The sequence below is a fragment of the Schistocerca cancellata genome, chromosome 5, assembly GCF_023864275.1.
Source record: "Schistocerca cancellata isolate TAMUIC-IGC-003103 chromosome 5, iqSchCanc2.1, whole genome shotgun sequence".
Classification (NCBI taxonomy): domain Eukaryota; kingdom Metazoa; phylum Arthropoda; class Insecta; order Orthoptera; family Acrididae; genus Schistocerca; species Schistocerca cancellata.
In genome coordinates, this window is record NC_064630.1 from 678543447 (window position 1) to 678564328 (window position 20882).

General features: G+C 38.9%; 1 protein-coding gene across 1 annotated transcript in view; it reads right to left on the bottom strand.

Annotated features, from left to right (window-relative positions):
- Positions 1–20882, bottom strand: part of LOC126188760 (roundabout homolog 3-like) — a 310858-nt gene that overhangs the window by 106187 nt on the left and 183789 nt on the right. The gene's annotated exons all lie outside the window — the stretch shown is intronic.

Below are 20882 nucleotides of genomic sequence, written 5' to 3' on the forward strand. Positions count from 1 at the left end.
AATAGATAAAAGTATTTTAGACTCCATTATCAGCTTTCAATCACAATCGGAAAGACTCTCCACACTCACTTTTAAATCTGCTAATAGAGTATACACAATTGTGAATGCACATGCCCCCATAAATGAAGACAATAGGAAAAATAAGGAAAAGGTGGAACGTTTTTGGGAACAACTAGATGACGCGGTGCAAAAGATTCCAGACAAACACAACATCATACTTACGGGGGACTTCAATGCTCAAGTAGGAAAAGAGAAGAAATACAAAAATATTGTTGGAAACTACCCAGCGCACAATAGAACTAACCAAAATGGAGTCAGATTAGTAGAACTCTGCCAAGCGCATGGCTTGATCCTGAAATCCACAGCCTTTAAGAGACTACCCAGAAAACAGAAGACATGGACCTCACCAAACCCACACTTGGGTGAATTTCAACTTGATCATGTGGCGATAAAATGGAAACACCATACAGAAATACAAAATGTCAAAGTACTCAGAGGAGCAAACTTGGATTCTGATCACTATCTTTCTAAAATAAAACTCAAAATTATCCCCAAAAGGAAAGATAGAAACAGTAAACCCAAAAGCAGAAGATACGATCCAGAAAAGATAATGAATTCGAAGGAGTTTCCCCTCGCGACTCAAGATATAAGGAACCAAAATTGGGATCAAATGAAAGAAAGCCTACTAACCAAAGCTGAACAAATAGCACCTATAACCAAAATCAAAAAACACGCATGGTGGACAGAGGAATGTGACAAACTTATTGAGCAAAGAAAGAAAGCATGGCAACAGATGCAATCTCAGAAAAATGAATATAATAGGCAAAATTTCCTGAGTGTAAGAAAACTAGCGAGTAAAAACCTCAAAAGAATTAAAAAAGCACAAGAAGATCAACTCCTTTTGCAGATCAACGAAGACTTCAACAAAAACAAGACTAGGAGCTTTTACAGAACTTTTAAACAAAAAATAACCAAGTACAGCCCACCGACACTCCAATTACAAGATAAAAATGGTAATATTGCACACAACAACAGGGATAATTGCAAAATTTTGAGGGAATATTTCAGAAACCTTCTCAACTGTAAAGAACCAATTGAAAAAATGGATTTCAGCAACTCAACTTCAACAAGTCCTAACTCAGAACCACCCACCGTCGAGGAACTACAATCAATCATTTTGAATCTCAAAAACTATAAGGCTTCGGGAGAGAACCAAATTACAGCTGAAGTGTGGAAAAAATGTCAATAGAAATGCCATAGAATCTCTCCAAAACATATTTGAAGAAATATGGAAAACAGAAAGAATTCCGGATGAATGGAAGATGGCCCTCATTCACCCAATTCATAAGAGGGGATCCAGAACAGACCCCAACAATTACAGAGGGATTTCGCTCCTTGACGTAACATACAAAATACTGTCTAAAGTCCTTTTGAACAGAGCAGAACCCCAGCTAGACTGTCAACTTGGAGAATACCAGGCAGGCTTCAGAAAGGGAAGATCCTGCCCAGAACAAATTCTAAACCTCAAAAATCTTATGGCCTACCAAAAATCGAGAGCAAAAGCGTATGTCATCACATTCATTGACTTTCAAAAGGCGTACGACTCCATAGACAGGGAATCTCTAATCTCCATATTAAAAGAATTGAACCTAGACAATAAAACTACAAACCTAATTAGAGAAACCATCACCAACACATACTCCAAAATTAAATTTATGGGAGAACTCTCAGACCTATTTGAGATAAAAACTGGAGTACGACAAGGTGATGGACTCTCTCCATTGTTATTTAACTGTGCCCTAGAAAAAATAGTAAGAGAATGGAACAAGAAAATCAATAGTGGAATCCGACTAGGAACAAAAAACAAAGGCATCAAGGTTAATTGCCTAGCATTTGCAGATGATATGGCCCTACTAGCTGAAACATGGGAAGAAGCCAAAGAACAGATCCTCGAATTACAGAAACAAGCAGAGAAAATAGGCCTTAAAATTTCTTTTGAAAAAACCAAAATAATCACAAATATAAAAAAGCCAATGAAATATCTTAAAGTAAGAGACCAAAAGATCGAAATTGTTAAAGAATTCAAATATCTTGGTGAATGGATTAGCTGGAACGCCCTTGAGAAAAAAGCAATAGAATTAAGAAGAAACAAAGTTGAACTAGCCTTTCAGCTTACTAAAAATACTTATAATAAAAAGTCCCTCTCATGGAATTCAAAAATAAAACATTACAACACTGTCATTAAACCAGAAGCACTATATGCAGCTGAGACATTATCTATCACTAACCATGGCCCAATTGAAAGGCTAGAGATCAAAGAAAGAAAAATATTGAGAAAAATTTTAGGCCCCAAATTTCATAACGACAAACTAATTCATACCAAAAATGAAACACTCTACAAAACCACAGAAAAACTTTCGGATACAATGAGGAAAAGAAGAATTGAGTTTTATGGGCACATTCTCAGAATGAACCCAAATAGACTTACAAAAAGAATGTTTGACTACTTCAGGAATAAAAAATCCAAACCAAATTGGTTTATCCAAACAGAGAAAGACTTAAGAGAACTACACATCACAGAAAAAATGCTCACAGGCAGGACCGCAAAAATGATAAGCAAAGACAGAAAAGAGGGATTCCAGCTCCAAAATAGAAAGAAAAGAACGATTGTCATCTCTGATGAGGAAAGAAAAGCAAGATCAGAAAGAATGAAACAGTACTGGGCGAAAAGAAAGGCACAGAACACACAGAAGTGATTGATTCAACGTACCCCAAAGTTGGGTGAAACGAAGAAGAAGAAGAAGAACAAAATCTTTGCGTTGGCATTCAATTCTCACAAATTTGTTTCTTATTTTCATTAATAAATTGGCATGCTCGAAAACTGAGAACACGTATTATAATGTTCTTGTGCAGATATTGCTTATCCTTCTTCATTAGCTCGTCGCTTCTCGCATTATATAACCTTTCCTTGTTCCTACGGAGTAGCAGTGAGTATGGCAACTGCAGCCTACGTGATTCTCATTGTACGTTCTGGACCACTTTATGATGAAGCCAGTTCCCATACCAAGCGAGGTGGCGCTGTGGTTAGCACAATGGGCTGCTGCATTCGGGAGGATGACGGTTCAGACGCGCGTCCTGCCATCCTGATACAGATTTTCCGTGATCGCTTCAGGCAAATGCCGGGATGGTTCCTTCCCCATTCTTCCCTTAATCCGTTGGGACCGACGACCTCGGTATTTGGTCCCTTCCTCTAAATCAACCAACCAACCAACCACGTCCCATATAAGGTCAACGAACCCCGCCAACAAATGTCAGTGCACTACTATTAAAACGAGGCAGCCCAATCAGAACGAAGTTTCAATAATGAGTTAAATAAATTAAAAAAGTCCACATAGCTCAACGGTGCTCTCTAATCAAAGATCACCTCTCTGTCAGAGCATAACATTAAAATTATAATTTCGTCTTACATCCAGTAAGAAATTACGTAAATTTACTTCTTTCGTGAAGGTCATATCTACCAGTACACCAACATTTCCAAGCTTATTCATCTGAATTGTGAAGATAGATTTACACTACATAGAAAACACACACATACACATACATTCACACCGACACACACACACACACACACACACACACACACACACACACATAGATTTAGAAATGCCTAACATGCGTAAGACGACGATAAAAATATTGGCAACTATCTTTTCATTACTGACTAGGAGAAACAGTATATGGATTGGTTCATAAGTCGCTTTTGTGAATTTCAGAGGAACTCGCTGTTTAACATTGGGAATATATAGGGTGTCCCTAGAGGCATGTTCAGTATACAGGGATACGACAGGAATGATCATTCGAAATAAACAAGTCTAGTATGCCTCGGCTATAAAATGCATCTATTTACCTGCAATATTGTGAAACAAATCTGCAGGAGAGATGTGTTTCACAGTAGCGAGGATGAACTGATGCTCATAGCTCTTCAGAAATTATGGAGTCTATGTTTACCGGATATTTTCTTCACTTTTTGTTTCATACTATCACCTCTCAAAATATCCAAAGCAGAGAGGTCGCAGAAGAAGAGATTGGTTTCACCTCATCGAAGATGTAAAAGTATTCATAGCCTTTTATACAAGCGTTTTAGAGCCTTGTTTACTAGACTGTTCGAATGATCGTTCACATCATATCCCTTAATGCTGACCATTCCGTTTGGGGCACCCAGTATAATGCACTCTCCAAAACAGTTAAAAACCTTGATTGTTCAGTGTAATTCACGAATAAGTAATTGTAACCGAACATGAGTCTTATCTTAAATAATATTCAGCAAGTTCGTATTTCGGTGATGGTAGTGATGTAAGGCAGTTGCAATTCGATGGCAGTTGATTTCAGAATTACGTCGCAAATGGGTAATTCTGCTTTAAAGAATTGCTTCAAGTCGTAACCGAAAGGTTACCAGGTCATGTTATAAGCATTTTTCTCGACTGCAGTACTGTATTACGCTGTTACAACGAGTATTACTATGTTCGTTTGTTCATTTTAAGGGCGGCAGGAGAACCGACTTACATTTGAGGCGCCGTGCTGAGAAGTAATGCCTCCCAATTTTTTATTCTGTTCTCAATATCGGTTGAAGTATTACATGTCATCCATATACTCCGTCGTCTTCCCCGATTTCCTGACGCAAGGCGCTACCCCTCTGCTACTAGAGCGCTCCGAATTGCAGTATGTAAAATGGCAGTGTGTAACGCAACTATGTCAATACGTGAGGAACAGCGAGCTGTAACCGAATTTCTGACGTCAGAAAACGCGCCTCCCACTGAAATTCAAAGTGAATGAAAGTTGTGTAGGTGATAATTGTATCAACACCAGTAATTTGTGACGATGGGTTGTTCGCGCTCGTAATGAAGGGAATGGTGGTGCTAATCTCAACGTACCAAAACTTATAGAACACATTCGAGGACTTCAATTCGATAGTGACGAAGTATTGCAAGTAGAGATGAGGTTGTGGCTCCGTCAACATAGACAAACGTTCTATAGTGACTGCATCAACAAACCGGTCTCTCGTTGTTGTAGCCTGTTGTTACAGATTGATATCTGTTGAGTGTAGGTTCTGTATTTTATTTTGTGAAGGTTTGTGTAACTGCCTTAAGCGCTAGAGATAGACTCAAGAGCAAATTTATTGTTTTAACAGCGACTAATGTCGAACCACGGGTTAGTTTGAGTTGTTAACGGGCTAAGTTTACCCTTAAACTAAAATTATGCTACATCGAATTCTTTATCCACTATGTATCGTTATAAGCTCCACTATCCATTTGTGTTAGGACATAAAGAAATTTGTCTTTTTTCATTTAACACTCTATGAATGTCTGTCAAATTTAATTTTATTTTTTCATCTTTTTCGGTGCTAATTCTCGGAAGTAATACGATATTTTTTATTTTTTCAAAATTTCACATTTAACTTTAACCCTACAGTAACTACTATATATATGATTCTTCAAAATCATGAGAGTATTTGAATTTTTATGTGCGTATCACGTATCTAGTGATAACTTGAAACGTCCCCTTAGAAAAATTATACACGACTGTGCTTAAACTGACCCAATATTTTTAGCGCAACGCAATCTGACTTTCAAAAATCCCTACAAAAGAATGGCCCTGACTAACATTAACCTATACGTTTCACAAATCACTTACCTCACCAAAAATCTTCCTTACTCGAACTACTGCAATACAGCGAGCGCCACTACTGCCAGCTAAATAAAAGATTCAAACTACGGAAGGCACTAACTACTGATAGGGACAGTTAGCAAATGAAAGATTTTAATAGAGAACAAACAATGTATTTACCTTAATATCATCAAAAGTCATAATATACGTAATTTCAAAACTCCGCCATTTCCTTCCACACATCCACCACTGCTGGCGGCTCACCTCTAACTGTGCAACGCTACGCGCTGTTCACATCCAGCTGCCGCTGCCCAACACTACAATGGCAGACAACAATGCAAACTAGCCACAGACTGCACACAGCACAGCCAGTGATTTTCATACAGAGCGCTACGTAACGTTGCCAATAAGAAAACATAAACAGCCTACTTAAAAACTCATGAAATTGTAAGGAACAGTTCTTTTTGTCACTGCAATATAAATGTACTTTGCATGCACTACATTGGGAATGAAGTCTCCACTTGTTTTTCTTTCTCGCGAAAATTTCACATCATCCTGTTTTACAATCGGAAACCACAAAGTGATTGCATCGGTTGCAACGACGTATATCTTTACGAACAGAATAATTATCCTTTTGTAGTGGGACGCGAAATTGAAGCGTCACCCATCCACCAGTGTCAGCCCAGTTTGCAGGTGACTATAAGTTTAATTTAGTTTGTTTACATATTTTTCTTATTATTGGTAATAGATGTGAATTATCTAAAAGTTTTGTATTTTTTTTTATGTGTTTCATGTACGGAGAGGGCGGCGCAACGAACGGAGACAGCATCTTCGTTGCCGCGACCAGAGAGGAAATTGCTGGCCGCTATACGTCGCGGGTCGACAGCCGAGGAGCAACAGAAGATCCTGGAACCGAGTTGTTGCGTCGTGCTTCTAAAAATTAAAAATGAATTTGTATACTCTTTTTGTACAACAATGACGTCATATAGAGCTTAATCTTGTTGAAGAGTCAGTCCTATTCTGTTAAGCCTTAGGTTCAGAACGTCTGTATGTAGGAAGTTAATAAAATAGTGGATACTACTAAAGTTGAAACACGTGTTCTGAAGATTTCTTTATGGAGAATTATGTGAACTGATTAATAGTATATTTGACAAGATTATTGAAGTTTGACAGTGGTCATCGCAACTTTGAATCTAAAAAGTTTAGTCGATGTGTGATTCTGATATCGATTAAGTCAAGATAAAGTGTGTCAATATAAGTTCTGAGGAGAAACAAACGAAATTTAAATTGAAAAAGTTTACGCAAACCAATTGGCCCAAGTGACGAAATTCAATGCTTACGACTCAACTGATGTTTTACAGTTTCGTTCAAGAACCATTCTGTGACAATTTAAAAAGAATATAAATCATTTTGAAGTGGGTTGTAACTGACGTAGGTGACGAAGTCTGCACATGGTCATATGATAAACGAAAGTCATTTATAAACAAACCTATACGTCGTTACACTACACCGTGGCGACCTTAGAAACAGGACTTGTGTGCAATTAAGGCACACAGGTACGAAACAAAGCATCAAGAGTCCTTCGGAAGTCAACGCGAGTTTTCGTGGAGCCTTCACCAGCCAGCGGCGACTTCGCGGGTGTGGGCATCTGACGGAGCGCAGCCAAGCAGTACGGTCACGCAGTTATTCCACGAGAAGGCGCATCTGTTGGGCAGCAGCTGAACGCTGCAAACCCCGACAACCCTTTTTCTCCCTAAACTAACAGGCCCAGTACGTCAGCTGCGGGGCGTTCCTCCGGCAGGTATTAGAGGTGTTGCTGAGGGCTTCGCCTGTCTACGGCGGTGCCGGGCGTGGTTGCAGCCAGTGACGTCTCCGGTGTTCGACTCAGCGTCCTGCCAGTTGCAGAAACGGGGTCGCAGCATCTCAGCGGCTGTATCGACGGCTGTTACATCTGCAGCCCATAGCAGCACACTGGTCATCGAGAACTACAAATTACAATATTAGTGTCCGGTGAGTTTGTTTCAAGTTGGAAGTGGAGTGTTGTATATAGGGAGTGTGCTTTTACGGGATTGTTGATTACAAGTCTGCGTGTGTAACTAGTTAATATCTTACAATAATGTCGGGTAGTGAAATGTCAGACGAAGAGCAGTCTATGTCCGATAGGAGCATGAGATCCGTTTTTAGGGCGATTGCTAAATTAAAACAGTCTAACGAAGAATCTACTGCTAGATTAAAAGAGGAATTAAAACAGTCTAACGAAGAATCTACTGCTAGATTGAAAGAGGAACTAAAACAGGAGTTAAAACAGTCTAACGAGGAATCTACTGCTAGACTTAAAGGGGAGCTAACAAAATCTACGGACAGGTTACAGGAATATCTTAATGAAACCAGCCGAGAATTAAGTGATAAAATAGAGTCTTCTAAAGTTGAAATGCAGGAAAAACTAGTGGGACTTAGTAATAAGATTGCTGATAATTGTAAAAGGTTAGAAGAACATATCCAGGAATCACGAGAGGAAAAAGCTCGTATGCGAAACGATATTACTGACTTAACCGAGAGACTAGATAGTGTCAATATCTTAGTTGTAAATGAAATACAGAAAAATAACGATATGTTACGAGACGAATTCTCTATGCAAACGGAAACTGTTCGTAGAGAATTATTGGGATCTATTAAAGAGGTCTCTACCAAACCTGTAGAGATTTCTTCAATAGATAATGTAGAATTAGAGACATTAACTCATCAAGTAGAAAAGGACCATACCGAAATTGAAAACATGAAATTTTTAATTAATGAAATATGCAGTAACCTTGAGGCTGCCAAAAATAATAACATTGACGTAGGTACAGAGCGTTCACATCGTGAACACAGTGAAGAATCGATATTAGCTAACCGCGTATCCCACACAGAAATGAGAATACAGGAAGTTACTAAACGGTTATCGGAATTAGATAATAACGAAAACATTTCAGACAGCAGAGGTAATAACATAATCAGAGACAACAGTCGCATCGAATTTGCTAGCTCGGACGACAACAATATGAATAAAGAAATCACGGCAAGCCAATCCGATGCAACTCCGTCTCCGCAATCTATTTCTCTCGCAGAATGTCTGGATGATATAACGACAAATTCAAATGTAGCAAGTCGATTTCCTGTATTCAAACCAGGAGGCGAACTTCACCCTATAATCTTTATAAAAGCTTTTGAAACATCATTATCTCCCAAATGGAGTAATGAAAAACGCATTCAATTTGTAATAGGACATTTAGAAGCAGAAGCTGCGGAATGGGCAGTACTGCATAGAACTGAATTCAGGGACTGGGATGATTTTGTTAAGCAGTTTAAACAACATTATTGGTCAAGAGGAAAACAACAACACTTAACTTTAGAGTTGTTAGACCCTCCTCCATATTCTAAGCGGTGGGGAGGTTATAGGAATTATTTTGAATGGCATTTAAACCGTGCTAAATTAATTGAAGAACCAATTATTGAAAGTCATTTAATACGAGTCCTAATTAGTAGGTTACCGTATTATGTAAAGGAAAGAATGATAGAAAAAGAATGGTCACAGCCGTGTGAATTATTAGGATATTTAGAACAGTTAGATATACTTAACAGAGAAAGGGAAGACGAGAAGTTTAGATTTGGTAGAAATGACAATCCTCGAAATAATAATAATAATTCAGAACCACGAAAAGCTAATAACAACAATCATAGCCGGTTTTGTTATATAAAGCGTCAATCTAAAGATAAAGAGAGCCAACAAAATCGTGGCAATAACTCGAAAATGCGGAAATTACACAATAACGATCATGAAATAAATCATCCTCAAGTAATTAATGAAGGTCAAGTGGTAGGTGACGTTATCATAGAAAGTTCGGAAAACTAGTAAAATCCTTTAGTACGGGTCAACTAAAGGGAACTGTTAGTCAAGATTATACAAGACCCAATTGCAATTTATCATTAAGCTGCCAAAAGGACGGTGAATGGCAACAAGATTTGCTTCAGGAAGACAATCTGATAAGGGAGAATATAACTTATAAACCCGTTATTAAAGATTATATTAAAGATACCGAAATAAATATTATAATTGATTCGGGTAGCGAAGTAAGTATTTTATCGAAAGAATTATTCCAGCTTAAAAGAAAATATTGGAATTTCCCAACCTTACCTGTAACTGGGGTGAAAATTATAGGAGTTACCGGTAAAAGAAGTCAAAATATTACTGAGGAAGTTTATTTAACTTTTGAGATTGCCAAACAATTAATTGCTCACTCTGTACTTGTCGTAGCCAACTTAAATGTGACCCTAATTTTAGGTATAGATTGGCTGTGTAAATATAAAGCTATATTAGATTTTAAAGACTCTTCCTTAACCATCCATAAGGAGGCATGTGCTTTTAAAGTGAGGTTTTCTGATAATCAAGTACCGGAAAATTGCTACGAATCCTTACAGATTAAGTACGCACAGACCATGAGCCTATTAACAGATTTTAGTGATCTTGAATATGAGGTATACCAAGGTCAGGCTAGTAGCAGTATCGAAACCGAAGTGAAAGAAAAATGTTATTCTACGAATTGTCTATCCGAACAAGAAAAGGAAGAGTTGGAATCTTTGTTGTTAGAATTTAGAGCCGTCTTCTCAGATGAACCAGGGAGAATTAAAGATTACGTTTGTAAACTTAAGATTAAAGATCAAAAACCATTCTTTAAGAAACCTTATCCTATTCCAGTACAATTCAAAGAACCGGCTAGTAGAGAAATAAGTAAGATGCTAGAACAAAACAATATCGAACGATCATGTAGCGCTTTTAACAGTCCTTTGTGGGTAGTTAAGAAAGCTACTGGTGGGGTACGACTAGTTCTGGATGCCCGTGAGTTAAATAAAATTATAGAGATGGAAAGAGACAGACCTATTCCTATGGAGGACGTACTTCTTAAGATTGCTGGTTCACGTTATATGAGTACAATGGATTTAACTGCTGGCTACCATCAAGTAATATTACACCCGGATTCACGGCAATATACGGCTTTTCTTTTTGAAGGCAGATCATATCAGTTCCAAGTTTACCTTTTGGACTTAATATATCAGTGTCAACTTTCATTAGGGCATTAGATTCTGCTTTGGGTCAGCAGTTGTTACAAAAGATTATTTTATATGTAGATGATATTTTGGTAGCCACCAAAACGTGGGAAGAACACGTAACGATATTACGGGAATTGTTTAACCGTTTAATTGACAGAGGAGTTACTTTAAAATTATCTAAGTCTTACTTCGGACAGGAGGAAGTGAGATTTTTGGGGCATATAGTGGACAGTAAAGGTATTAGGCCAGACCCAGCACGTATTGAAGCTATTGCTCGATGCCCGAGTCCTAGAAATCGGAAACAATTGAAATCATTCTTAGGAATGGTAGGATTCCTGAGAAGATTTCTTCCAGGGCAGGATATTGTCAATCCTAAATTACTAGATTTATTAAAAGAGAAGTCAGTATGGCTCTGGGGAAAAGAGGAAGAGGAAGTTTTTAATAAGATAAAAGGAACGTTAACCGAAGCCAAAATGTTATACCACCCAGATTTCAATCAGGACTTTTGTATGTGTACGGATGCCTCTGATTATGGTGTGTCTTGTGTAATATTCCAAGGTGATCTGACCAATGAAAAGGGATTATATCGGCCTATTGGATTCGCTAGTAGAACTTTAAATAAACACGAAAGAAATTATTTTGTAACAGAGAAGGAAGCTCTCGCAGTGGTATGGGGTTTTCAACGATTTAGAGGATTATTAATGGGAAGAAAAACAATTGTATATACTGATCATCAGGCTTTAATCTTTCTGAACAATAGTCGGTTACTTCACCGTAGACTATTACGTTGGGTATTATGCTTGCAAGAATTTCAGTACGAAATTAGGTATATAAAAGGATCTCAGAATGTAGTTTCGGATGCTTTGTCGAGACTCCCCGTAGGAATGGAGAATATTAACATTGTAGAAGAACCAGGAACAAATTACCATGTTTATTTCTTTTTAACTCAGGAGAACGAACGTAAGGTTAAACGGATAGTAACTGCTATTAGATGCACTCAAAGAAATGACGATCAATATACGGACCTTATACAAACCCTTAATAATGGGGACGAAACAGTTAACACCCGGGGTGTGTGGTTATATTTTAACGACTTGTTGTATTGGAAAGCACAGAGGGAACACCAGAGATGGAAAATCTGCATTCCGAAAACTGTTGTAGACGAGTTAATTACTTATATTCATGAAGGTTACGGGCATTTTGGAATTCATAAATGTATTAAACATCTAATGAAGTATTATTATTTCAAAAATATGTCCCGTATTGTGAGAAGTATTATTAGGGCTTGTGAAACCTGTCAAAAGGTTAAAGTTAATAACAAATCTAAGCGTTATAAATTATATGCTGTAATTCCTCGAGGTCTGTGGGATCTACTGTCATTAGATTTTTTCGGCCCTCTGCCTCGTAGTTCAGGAGGATTAACTTATGTGTTTGTTGTAATGGAATGTTGGTCCAAACATGTGAAGCTATATACTTTGAAACGAGCGAATACAGCAAGCGTTATACGCTGCCTCACCCGAAATTACTTTGTTAACTGGGGCATTCCTAAACGACTTATGTCTGACAACGGTAGTGCCTTTATTAGTCAAAGATTTCAAGATATGATAAAACAATATGGAATCAAACATATCTTAATTTCGAAATATCACCCTCAAAGTAATTTAGTAGAAAGAGTAATGAAAGAATTAGGACGATTATGTAGGACGTATTGTGCACATAAACATACCCGGTGGGCCAAACTAATGCCTGAATTCGAAAAGATATTAAATGAATTGCCTCACCTAACGACGGGATTATCACCTATAGAAATTTTAGGCAAACGAATTATAGGTGAGCCTTTACTAGCTGCTCTACTTTGGCCACCAGCGAATGAGATCCAACAATGCATCCCAGACGAAAAAGTTTGCGAACAGATTATTAAAAATGCCGAACGGAGGATTAAAATTTATAATCAACATGCTATAGAACCCTCATTTCAGGTAGGAGATCTTGTGCTAGTACGATCTCATCCTAAAAGTTCTAAGATCAGTAAGGAATGTAGAAAATTCTTCTTTATCTTTGAAGGTCCACATGTTGTACATAAGATTGTACATCCCAAAGCGTTACTTCTTATGGAACCTTCATCAGGTGTAATTAAAGGATTATATAGTGTTGACCAAATGAAACCCTTCATTCCTAAATAAGTTAATATTTAGTATATGTTACATACGGAAGAGCGTTCATAGTTTATTCATGTGAAGTTTTCGTGATAGTTACGTGTTATTTTAAAGAAATAACAGAAAGCTTAAACAAGTGTTCTACAGTAATCTACTGGTACTTCAAAAAGAGAAAGATAACCAAAAGGGGGATTTATATGGAAGGAATTTTGCTATTAGGTCAAAAGGAATTTTGTATATTTTCATGTTTACTCGGATAGTAGGAACCAAAGGGGATGGTAAATAATTTTAGGGACCATGGGCGTCCAGAGCTATATGGCTCACGAGAACATAGCAGAGTGCCTTTAATTGAGGTTTGTAATAGTGTTAATATAGAACACACCAAACGGGGCTCTCTCGCATGTTTCTCCTAAATAAATTGCCATTACCCAACAAGGTGTCCGAAGGTAAATGCCGAGATTCTAAACAAAGTTTTGCTTGATTTATTCTTGACCTCAGGCATAAATAAGGTATTAGGGAAAAGAATGAAGTAAAGTAAGTAGTACTATTAGTTATTGTGAGAAACTAATTAGTAATGTACAGTTTAGGAAAGAGTAACTCTAGTAAATGAATAAAACTGAGACTAATTTACCACAATTTGAACGCTCTGTCCTAATGTAACAACGTTAAAGAACGTACTAAATTAGTATTTACTAGCAACTATTAAATGAAGAGGAGTAATCTCCATATATTCGGTTATGAATTACCACAATGGCACAATTAAGAGTAAATGACAAATAGTCACAACCATATCGTATTAAAAGGATTAAATCTATCTGAGAACAAGGACTCTAGATTACGTAAAATGTGAGGAAAATGTATTAACAGTTAAATATGGTATATAGAAAAGGTCTTATTTTCGGTTAAAAACCTGACAAACTGAGCTTGCGGGTGGGGTATGTAGTGGGACGCGAAATTGAAGCGTCACCCATCCACCAGTGTCAGCCCAGTTTGCAGGTGACTATAAGTTTAATTTAGTTTGTTTATATATTTTTATTATTATTGGTAATAGATGTGAATTATCTAAAAGTTTTGTATTTTTTTTATGTGTTTCATGTACGGAGAGGGCGGCGCAACGAACGGAGACAGCATCTTCGTTGCCACGACCAGAGAGGAAATTGCTGGCCGCTATACGTCGCGGGTCGACAGCCGAGGAGCAACAGAAGATCCTGGAACCGAGTTGTTGCGTCGTGCTTCTAAAAATTAAAAATGAATTTGTATACTCTTTTTGTACAACAATGACGTCATATAGAGCTTAATCTTGTTGAAAAGTCAGTCCTATTCTGTTAAGCCTTAGGTTCAGAACGTCTGTATGTAGGAAGTTAATAAAATAGTGGATACTACTAAAGTTGAAACACGTGTTCTGAAGATTTCTTTATGGAGAATTATGTGAACTGATTAATAGTATATTTGACAAGATTATTGAAGTTTGACAGTGGTCATCGCAACTTTGAATCTAAAAAGTTTAGTCAATGTGTGATTCTGATATCGATTAAGTCAAGATAAAGTGTGTCAATATAAGTTCTGAGGAGAAACAAACGAAACTTAAATTGAAAAAGTTTACGCAAACCAATTGGCCCAAGTGACGAAATTCAATGCTTACGACTCAACTGATGTTTTACAGTTTCGTTCAAGAACCATTCTGTGACAATTTAAAAAGAATATAAATCATTTTGAAGTGGGTTGTAACTGACGTAGGTGACGAAGTCTGCACATGGTCATATGATAAACGAAAGTCATTTATAAACAAACCTATACGTCGTTACACTACACTTTCTTTTCTTTGGGAGAGTTATTTCGTGTCTTTTAAAGTTCCTCCTTGAGATTTGACACTTCATGCTCATTCATTAGCCCCAGTGTCTCATCCTGCCTGAATTCCAGCAGTGGTAGCACCCCATGTAAATAACTGAAAATGATATAAGCATTGACGGAAGCTATTTCTATAGCACCCCAGAAGAGACGGTGCGACCATTTCTTTGATCGCCCGTCAAGATAGTAAGTTGAACGAAATCTGTCTGCATGCTGCATCCCATCCATGTTTTTGTTATTGTCAAATACAATAACTGGACATCGTATAGCTATACTTGTTTCGTCTTTCTACATTCTCGACCCTACACTCTGTTAAGTGCCAGAGAAATTTGAGGCAAACTGCTCTACTTTAGTGTCTTGTCATTGAAATACGATGATACTCTGTGATTTGAGTCCATATGCTCTAGATTTTTTTTTAATTTGATGGCAAATCTTTCGTGATTATTCTGACTGATCCAAAGGAATTTCTTTTCTAACTTTAATTTCTCTAAATGTGGAATGTAGGTAAAAAATCTGTCGAGGTATAGTTTTCTGAACTGACCCCAAAATTGCTTAGACAATTTCAGTACAAATCTCTCGCCTAAGTCGCACCTTCTAGCGTGTCTCATTCCTACTTTTCCATCACATATAGTTTACAGCCTCCTTTAATTGATTATAGTGGACTACATTGCGCTATGCTACTTTTTCCCTTGTAAACCTGAATTCATCAATACTCAACTCACTAGTAACCCTGTAAATTCAAATAAAGTGTTTATTCAAAGCGTTTGAAGAGGACGTAACTAACAGAACTTTTCAGCGTTATTTTCTGTAATATTTCATCATTAAGATGTAAACCGCTCAAATTAAAATCAAACCTGTCGCTTTTCCTGAATCACCTTACAACATAAATACCAAAGACGTCACATATTGACCAGTAGTAGTCGCATGATAGTAGCTTATAGCATACCAACAAATAAATTAATTCCAAAAATGCTGACACCTCATATTCCTTGAGATTTAATAGTTTTCAAATCTGTGTAGTATTAAGATTGCTCTGGATCATTTGTCTTCTAAGATTGGCTTCAAAACGAAACTAAAAATACCTGCAGCTGAGAGGCAATACTGACCTGCAATAAGAATACGTGAACTAAAATAGTACAATTGTCGTAGTCGGAACAGCTTTCTAGCCTAATCCATGAAATGCAGAAGAATAGATTTCATACACCGTAAAAAAGACAAGGATAGTGTAAAAATCTACCTCACTTTATTTGTGCTCACAGTTCCTTATCCTTGTTCATTTGTTTCTCCACTTCCTATCAACGTTAGGCTGATTTTCACAATGGCCTGTATGCGTAGACGGCGAAATACTCTCAGACACACCATTATCTGAACTGCTGGTGTTTATGTCACAATCTGCGTCTTGATACTTTCACGACAGAACTTCGCCAAAATTGTGAACATTGTCGTGATCTTCACCTTCGGCACCAGCGATTTCTGAAATACCATTGGAAGTGTGCTCGTACAAAAGCGCCTCAAATTGTGCATCAATCAAAGGTCCAAAATAACCATCAGTCTCACATATTTTTCCCATTTGTGTGAGATAAAGTACATAGAACAACATGTTAGATATTATGCCAATCTGCTACAGTAAAATTTTTGCACGTTCTGACGGTACTTACAAGTTCACGTTATATTTTATGTTTTTTGTCATTTGATTATAACGTAATACTTCAAAATATTGTAAAAAGCTAACACCGTAAGCACTTGCATTAGACAATATGGTAGAGCACTTGCCCGCGAAAGGGAAAGGTCCCGAGTTCGAGTCTCGGTCCGGCACACAGTTTTAATCTGCCAGGAAGTTTCAATACGACAGAAATTTCAAAAACTTGTTCGCAAATATAGGCAGCACAACGAAAACAAGCACGTCCAGTCTTTTGTTTTCACAGCAGCACGTGACAAAGAGTTTCAAGCTCTGTCAGCTAGAGAGGTCTATCTATTGCGAAAAAACATCTAAGAAACTGTAGGTGCAGCAGCGTACCAACAGGCTCTCAGTAGACAAACCTGAAGTGTAAGAAAATTATGCGAGTAAAAACTTATTGGTTCTTTTTAGTATCGTCAGACAACAAAAGGTTAAAAGGATCGGAAGATAGCGTTAGTAGTTACTTACCAATAACCTGAATCGAGCTTCTGTCTTAATTTAACAGTTTCTGGGAAGTATATTTAGCCAGAAAGCGGGAAGTGGTCGATATTTGCACTCATCGTGTAACAGACAGAGATCACGTTGCGGTGGCGCTGTTTTTTTTTCTTTTTTTTGTAGGCAAGACCAAGTTAGGAGTGTGCTACACTGGAGCTAGATTTCAGAACGTGTACAAACTGATGTGCCAATATTTATTCAGTAGCTACGTCCTCTAAATACTAACCCATTACTGGTATTCAAATAAATTTTGAAATCATGTTTTCAGAAATCAAGGATAATACGAGGGTCACTCCAAATGAAATGCACACTATTTTTGTAAAAATACAGTTTTCATTCTGCGTGTGTGAAAGTCTTGCAATGTGTAGATACATCCTTCTAGGTTGTTTTCGAACATAGTTCAACCTGTTCTCGTGAGAGGCGCCGTCACAGCATGTCTTCAAGATAGGTGCTACACTTGACGTTCTTCAGAAGCAACGTGCTGTCATAGAATTCCTGTGCTGTGAAGACGAGACAGTGGGAAACATCCACAAGAGGTTGAAAAAAGTGTATGGAGATGCTGCTGTCGATCGCAGTACAGTTAGTAGGTGGACAAGCAGGTTACGTGGTGAAGCGGGCACGGCAATATTGAGGATTGTCCTCGCAGCGGCAGGCCTCGTACTGCACACACTCCAGACAGTGTGCAGAGACTTGACGAATAGGTGTGTGCTGACAGACGCCTCACAGTGAACGAATTGTCACGCTACGTTGGGATAGGGGAAGGAAGTGTTTGCGGAATACTGAAAGTGTTGGCGTTAAAAAAGGTCTGTGCCAGGTGGGTTCCCAGGATGTTGACAGTGGCTCACAGAGAAATAAGCAAAATGGTATGCAGCGTACTTGTGGAACAGTACGAGAATGGTGGAGATCAATTTCTTGAAAGAATTGTGACAGGTGATGAAACATGGCTCCATCATTTTTCACCAGAGACGAAGAGGCAATCAGTGTAGTGGAATCATGCAAATTCACCCAAGAAAAAAATTCAAAACCGTACCTTCTGCTGGAAAAGTTATGGCTACGGTGTTTTTCGATTCCGAAGGACTCTTGCTTGTGGACATCATGCCAAGTGGAACCACCATAAACTCTGATGCATATGTGACGACACTGAAGAACCTTGAAGGTCGAGTGAGTTGTGTTCGACCACATTGGCAAAAGCAGGATCTTTTGCCGTTGCACGACAATGCACGGCCACATGTCAGTCAAAAAACCATGTGGCCATCATATCTTTGGGAAACAGAAAGACTCTCTTCGTGGAGCAAGGTTTGAAGATGATGACTCCCTTGTGCACGCTGCCTAACAGTGTCTCCAACAGGTTGGTCCAGAATTTTACCGTGAGGGTATACAGGCACTGGTTCCAAGATGGCGTAAGGATGGAAATTATGTGAGAAATGAAAATATTGTTCCTAAAGGATGTATCTACACACTGTAAAACATTCAAACATGTTGAATAAAAGACGGATTTTAAAAAAATAGCGTGCATTTCTTTTGGAGTGACCATCGTACTTAAACGAAAATGCAAAGAGAGAATGAAGATAAGATATATTTCACATACAGAGATACAACAGCTTAAAATAGGTTCTCTGTTAAAATAGTCTTGAAAGGCAGTCAGTTTCTGAAATTAGTAAAATCAGGCGGTGATCAGTAAAGGTGGAGAAGGGGAATACAGAGTCATGTTAAATTAAATCGCACTTCCAAAACATATTATTTACGTCTCTTAGAACGTTGACCATTCTCACATTCATTGTATTTTTGGCCAGCAAGTCGCCAGATCTTTGTTACCTGCGCGGTAAAAAAATATGATATATATCAGTAATTCGTGAAATTCCCATCACATTGAGATACAGTATAGTATACGATACTGAAACATTTAGGCTAGTATACAAATCAAAACATGTTCCACATATAATAACCGAATCAGACGTACCAGTTGTTCAGATTACGTTTTAAATGTAATACGATATCTTTACGCATATATAATTAATCTTCCTTTCCATTCTATGAAAGGCTGTCAAGGGCATTATGAAGCATATTGAAGAAAGATTAGTTTTAACTCAAATTCCAAAAGGCATTCTAGATAGCATCCTGACCAGTTTTCGTATATAGGATATAAGTCATATTACTTATATCCTATATAAGAAAACTGCCTATCGTTAAGTGGGAGAATCTTACTGACTTGTACCAAGGCTTAACATGGACCGGTACACGATTCCTTACTCAGGGCCAGTACTACTGTATTCGCAAAGGTCACAAGTACGTGTACCTATCGATTATCGAGTCTAAAGCGTCGGGAGCGCTGTGCCAGTAACGACATTACAGCAGGAGCCGTGGAGTAGTAATCAGCGTTTGTGGAAGAAAGCAGAGTTTGCGCAAATCGCCCTCGCCGTGGGCAGACCATCAATAATTACCGTAACTGTAATAGTACGTGATGGCGTGTATTTTTATTAAAAGTGGATGTAAAATTTGGCGTCTACCACTCCGTTCGCCATTGGAACGCACTGTATTTTCGGTTTCGGTCTTGGATGTACACTGATCAGCAACATTATGACCACCTTTGCTGGCCGGTGTGACCGAGCAGTTCTAAGCGCTTCAGTCTGGAACCGCACGACCGCTACGGTCGCAGGTTCGAATCCTGCCTCGGGTATGGATGTTTGTGATGTTCTTAGGTTAGTTAGGTTTAAGTAGTTCTAAGTTCTAAGGGACTGATGATCTCAGATGTTAAGTCCCATAATGCTCAGAGCCATTTGAACCATTTTGAACCACCTTTGGCACGGATAGCGGCGACGACGTGCTGTGACATGGAAGCAATGACGCCTTGGTAGGTCGCTGGAGGGAGTTGGCGCCACATCTGTACACTTAATTCCCGTAAATTCTCTGGCGGGGGCTATGAATTGCGACGCCACGTTCAATCGCATCCCACATGTGTTCGATCGGATTCAGATCTGGCGAATTGGGGAGCTAGCATATCAGTTGATCAGTTGGTACTCCACACTGTGTTCCTCGAAGCACTCCATCACACTCCTCACCTAGTGAAATGGCGCATTATCTTGTTGAAGAATGCCACAGCCGTCGGGAAATATGGTCATTATGGAGGGGTGTAAGTGGTTTGCAACCAGCGTACGATACCCCTTGTCAGTCATGGTGCCTTGACATGGTAGCTTTCCCACTGGAGTCATGGATGCTCACGTGAATGTTCCCCACAGCGTAATGGAGCCGCCGCCAATTTGTCTGCGTCCCGCAGTACAGGTGTCAAGGAGCTACTCTCCGGAGGAAGACGGATTCCGCCGTGCCATCTCCATGATGAAGAACGTATCGGGGTTCATCGCACCATGCAACGCTCTGCCACTGGGTCCACGTCTAGGGCCGATGGTCACGTGCCAGTTTCAGTCGTATGTGGCGATGGTAACATAGGCACGTACTTCGGTCGTCGGCTGTGGAGGCCCATCGTTTGGAGCGTTCGGTGCACTGTGTGTTCCAACACACTTGCACTTGCCCAGTATTGAAGTCTGATATTAGTTCCACCACACTTCGCCACCTGTGCTGGTCTGCCAGTCTGCCCTGCCTTCGAAGTCCAACATGTGTACTAAGGGGTGGCCACTCAACTCCACGAAATGTGGACATGGTTTCATCCAGGTTATGCCATGTGTTAAAGACACTCGCCACAGCTCTCCTCGAACACCCGACAAGTCGTGAGGTTTCCGAAATACCTCTGCCGAGCCTCCAGGCCATCACAGTCTGCCTCCGGTCAAACTCATTGATCGCTCCCCTTTCCACGGACAGCATGGTCACTGATACTACATGCACCTGCGCTTGTCTGACGAGCAGTCATTTCTCTCCAGGTGACGCTGCTATCCCCTGGACAGGTTTATGTCGATAGTACGTCGGAGTCATAATTTTATGGCTGATCAGTGCATTTGCCA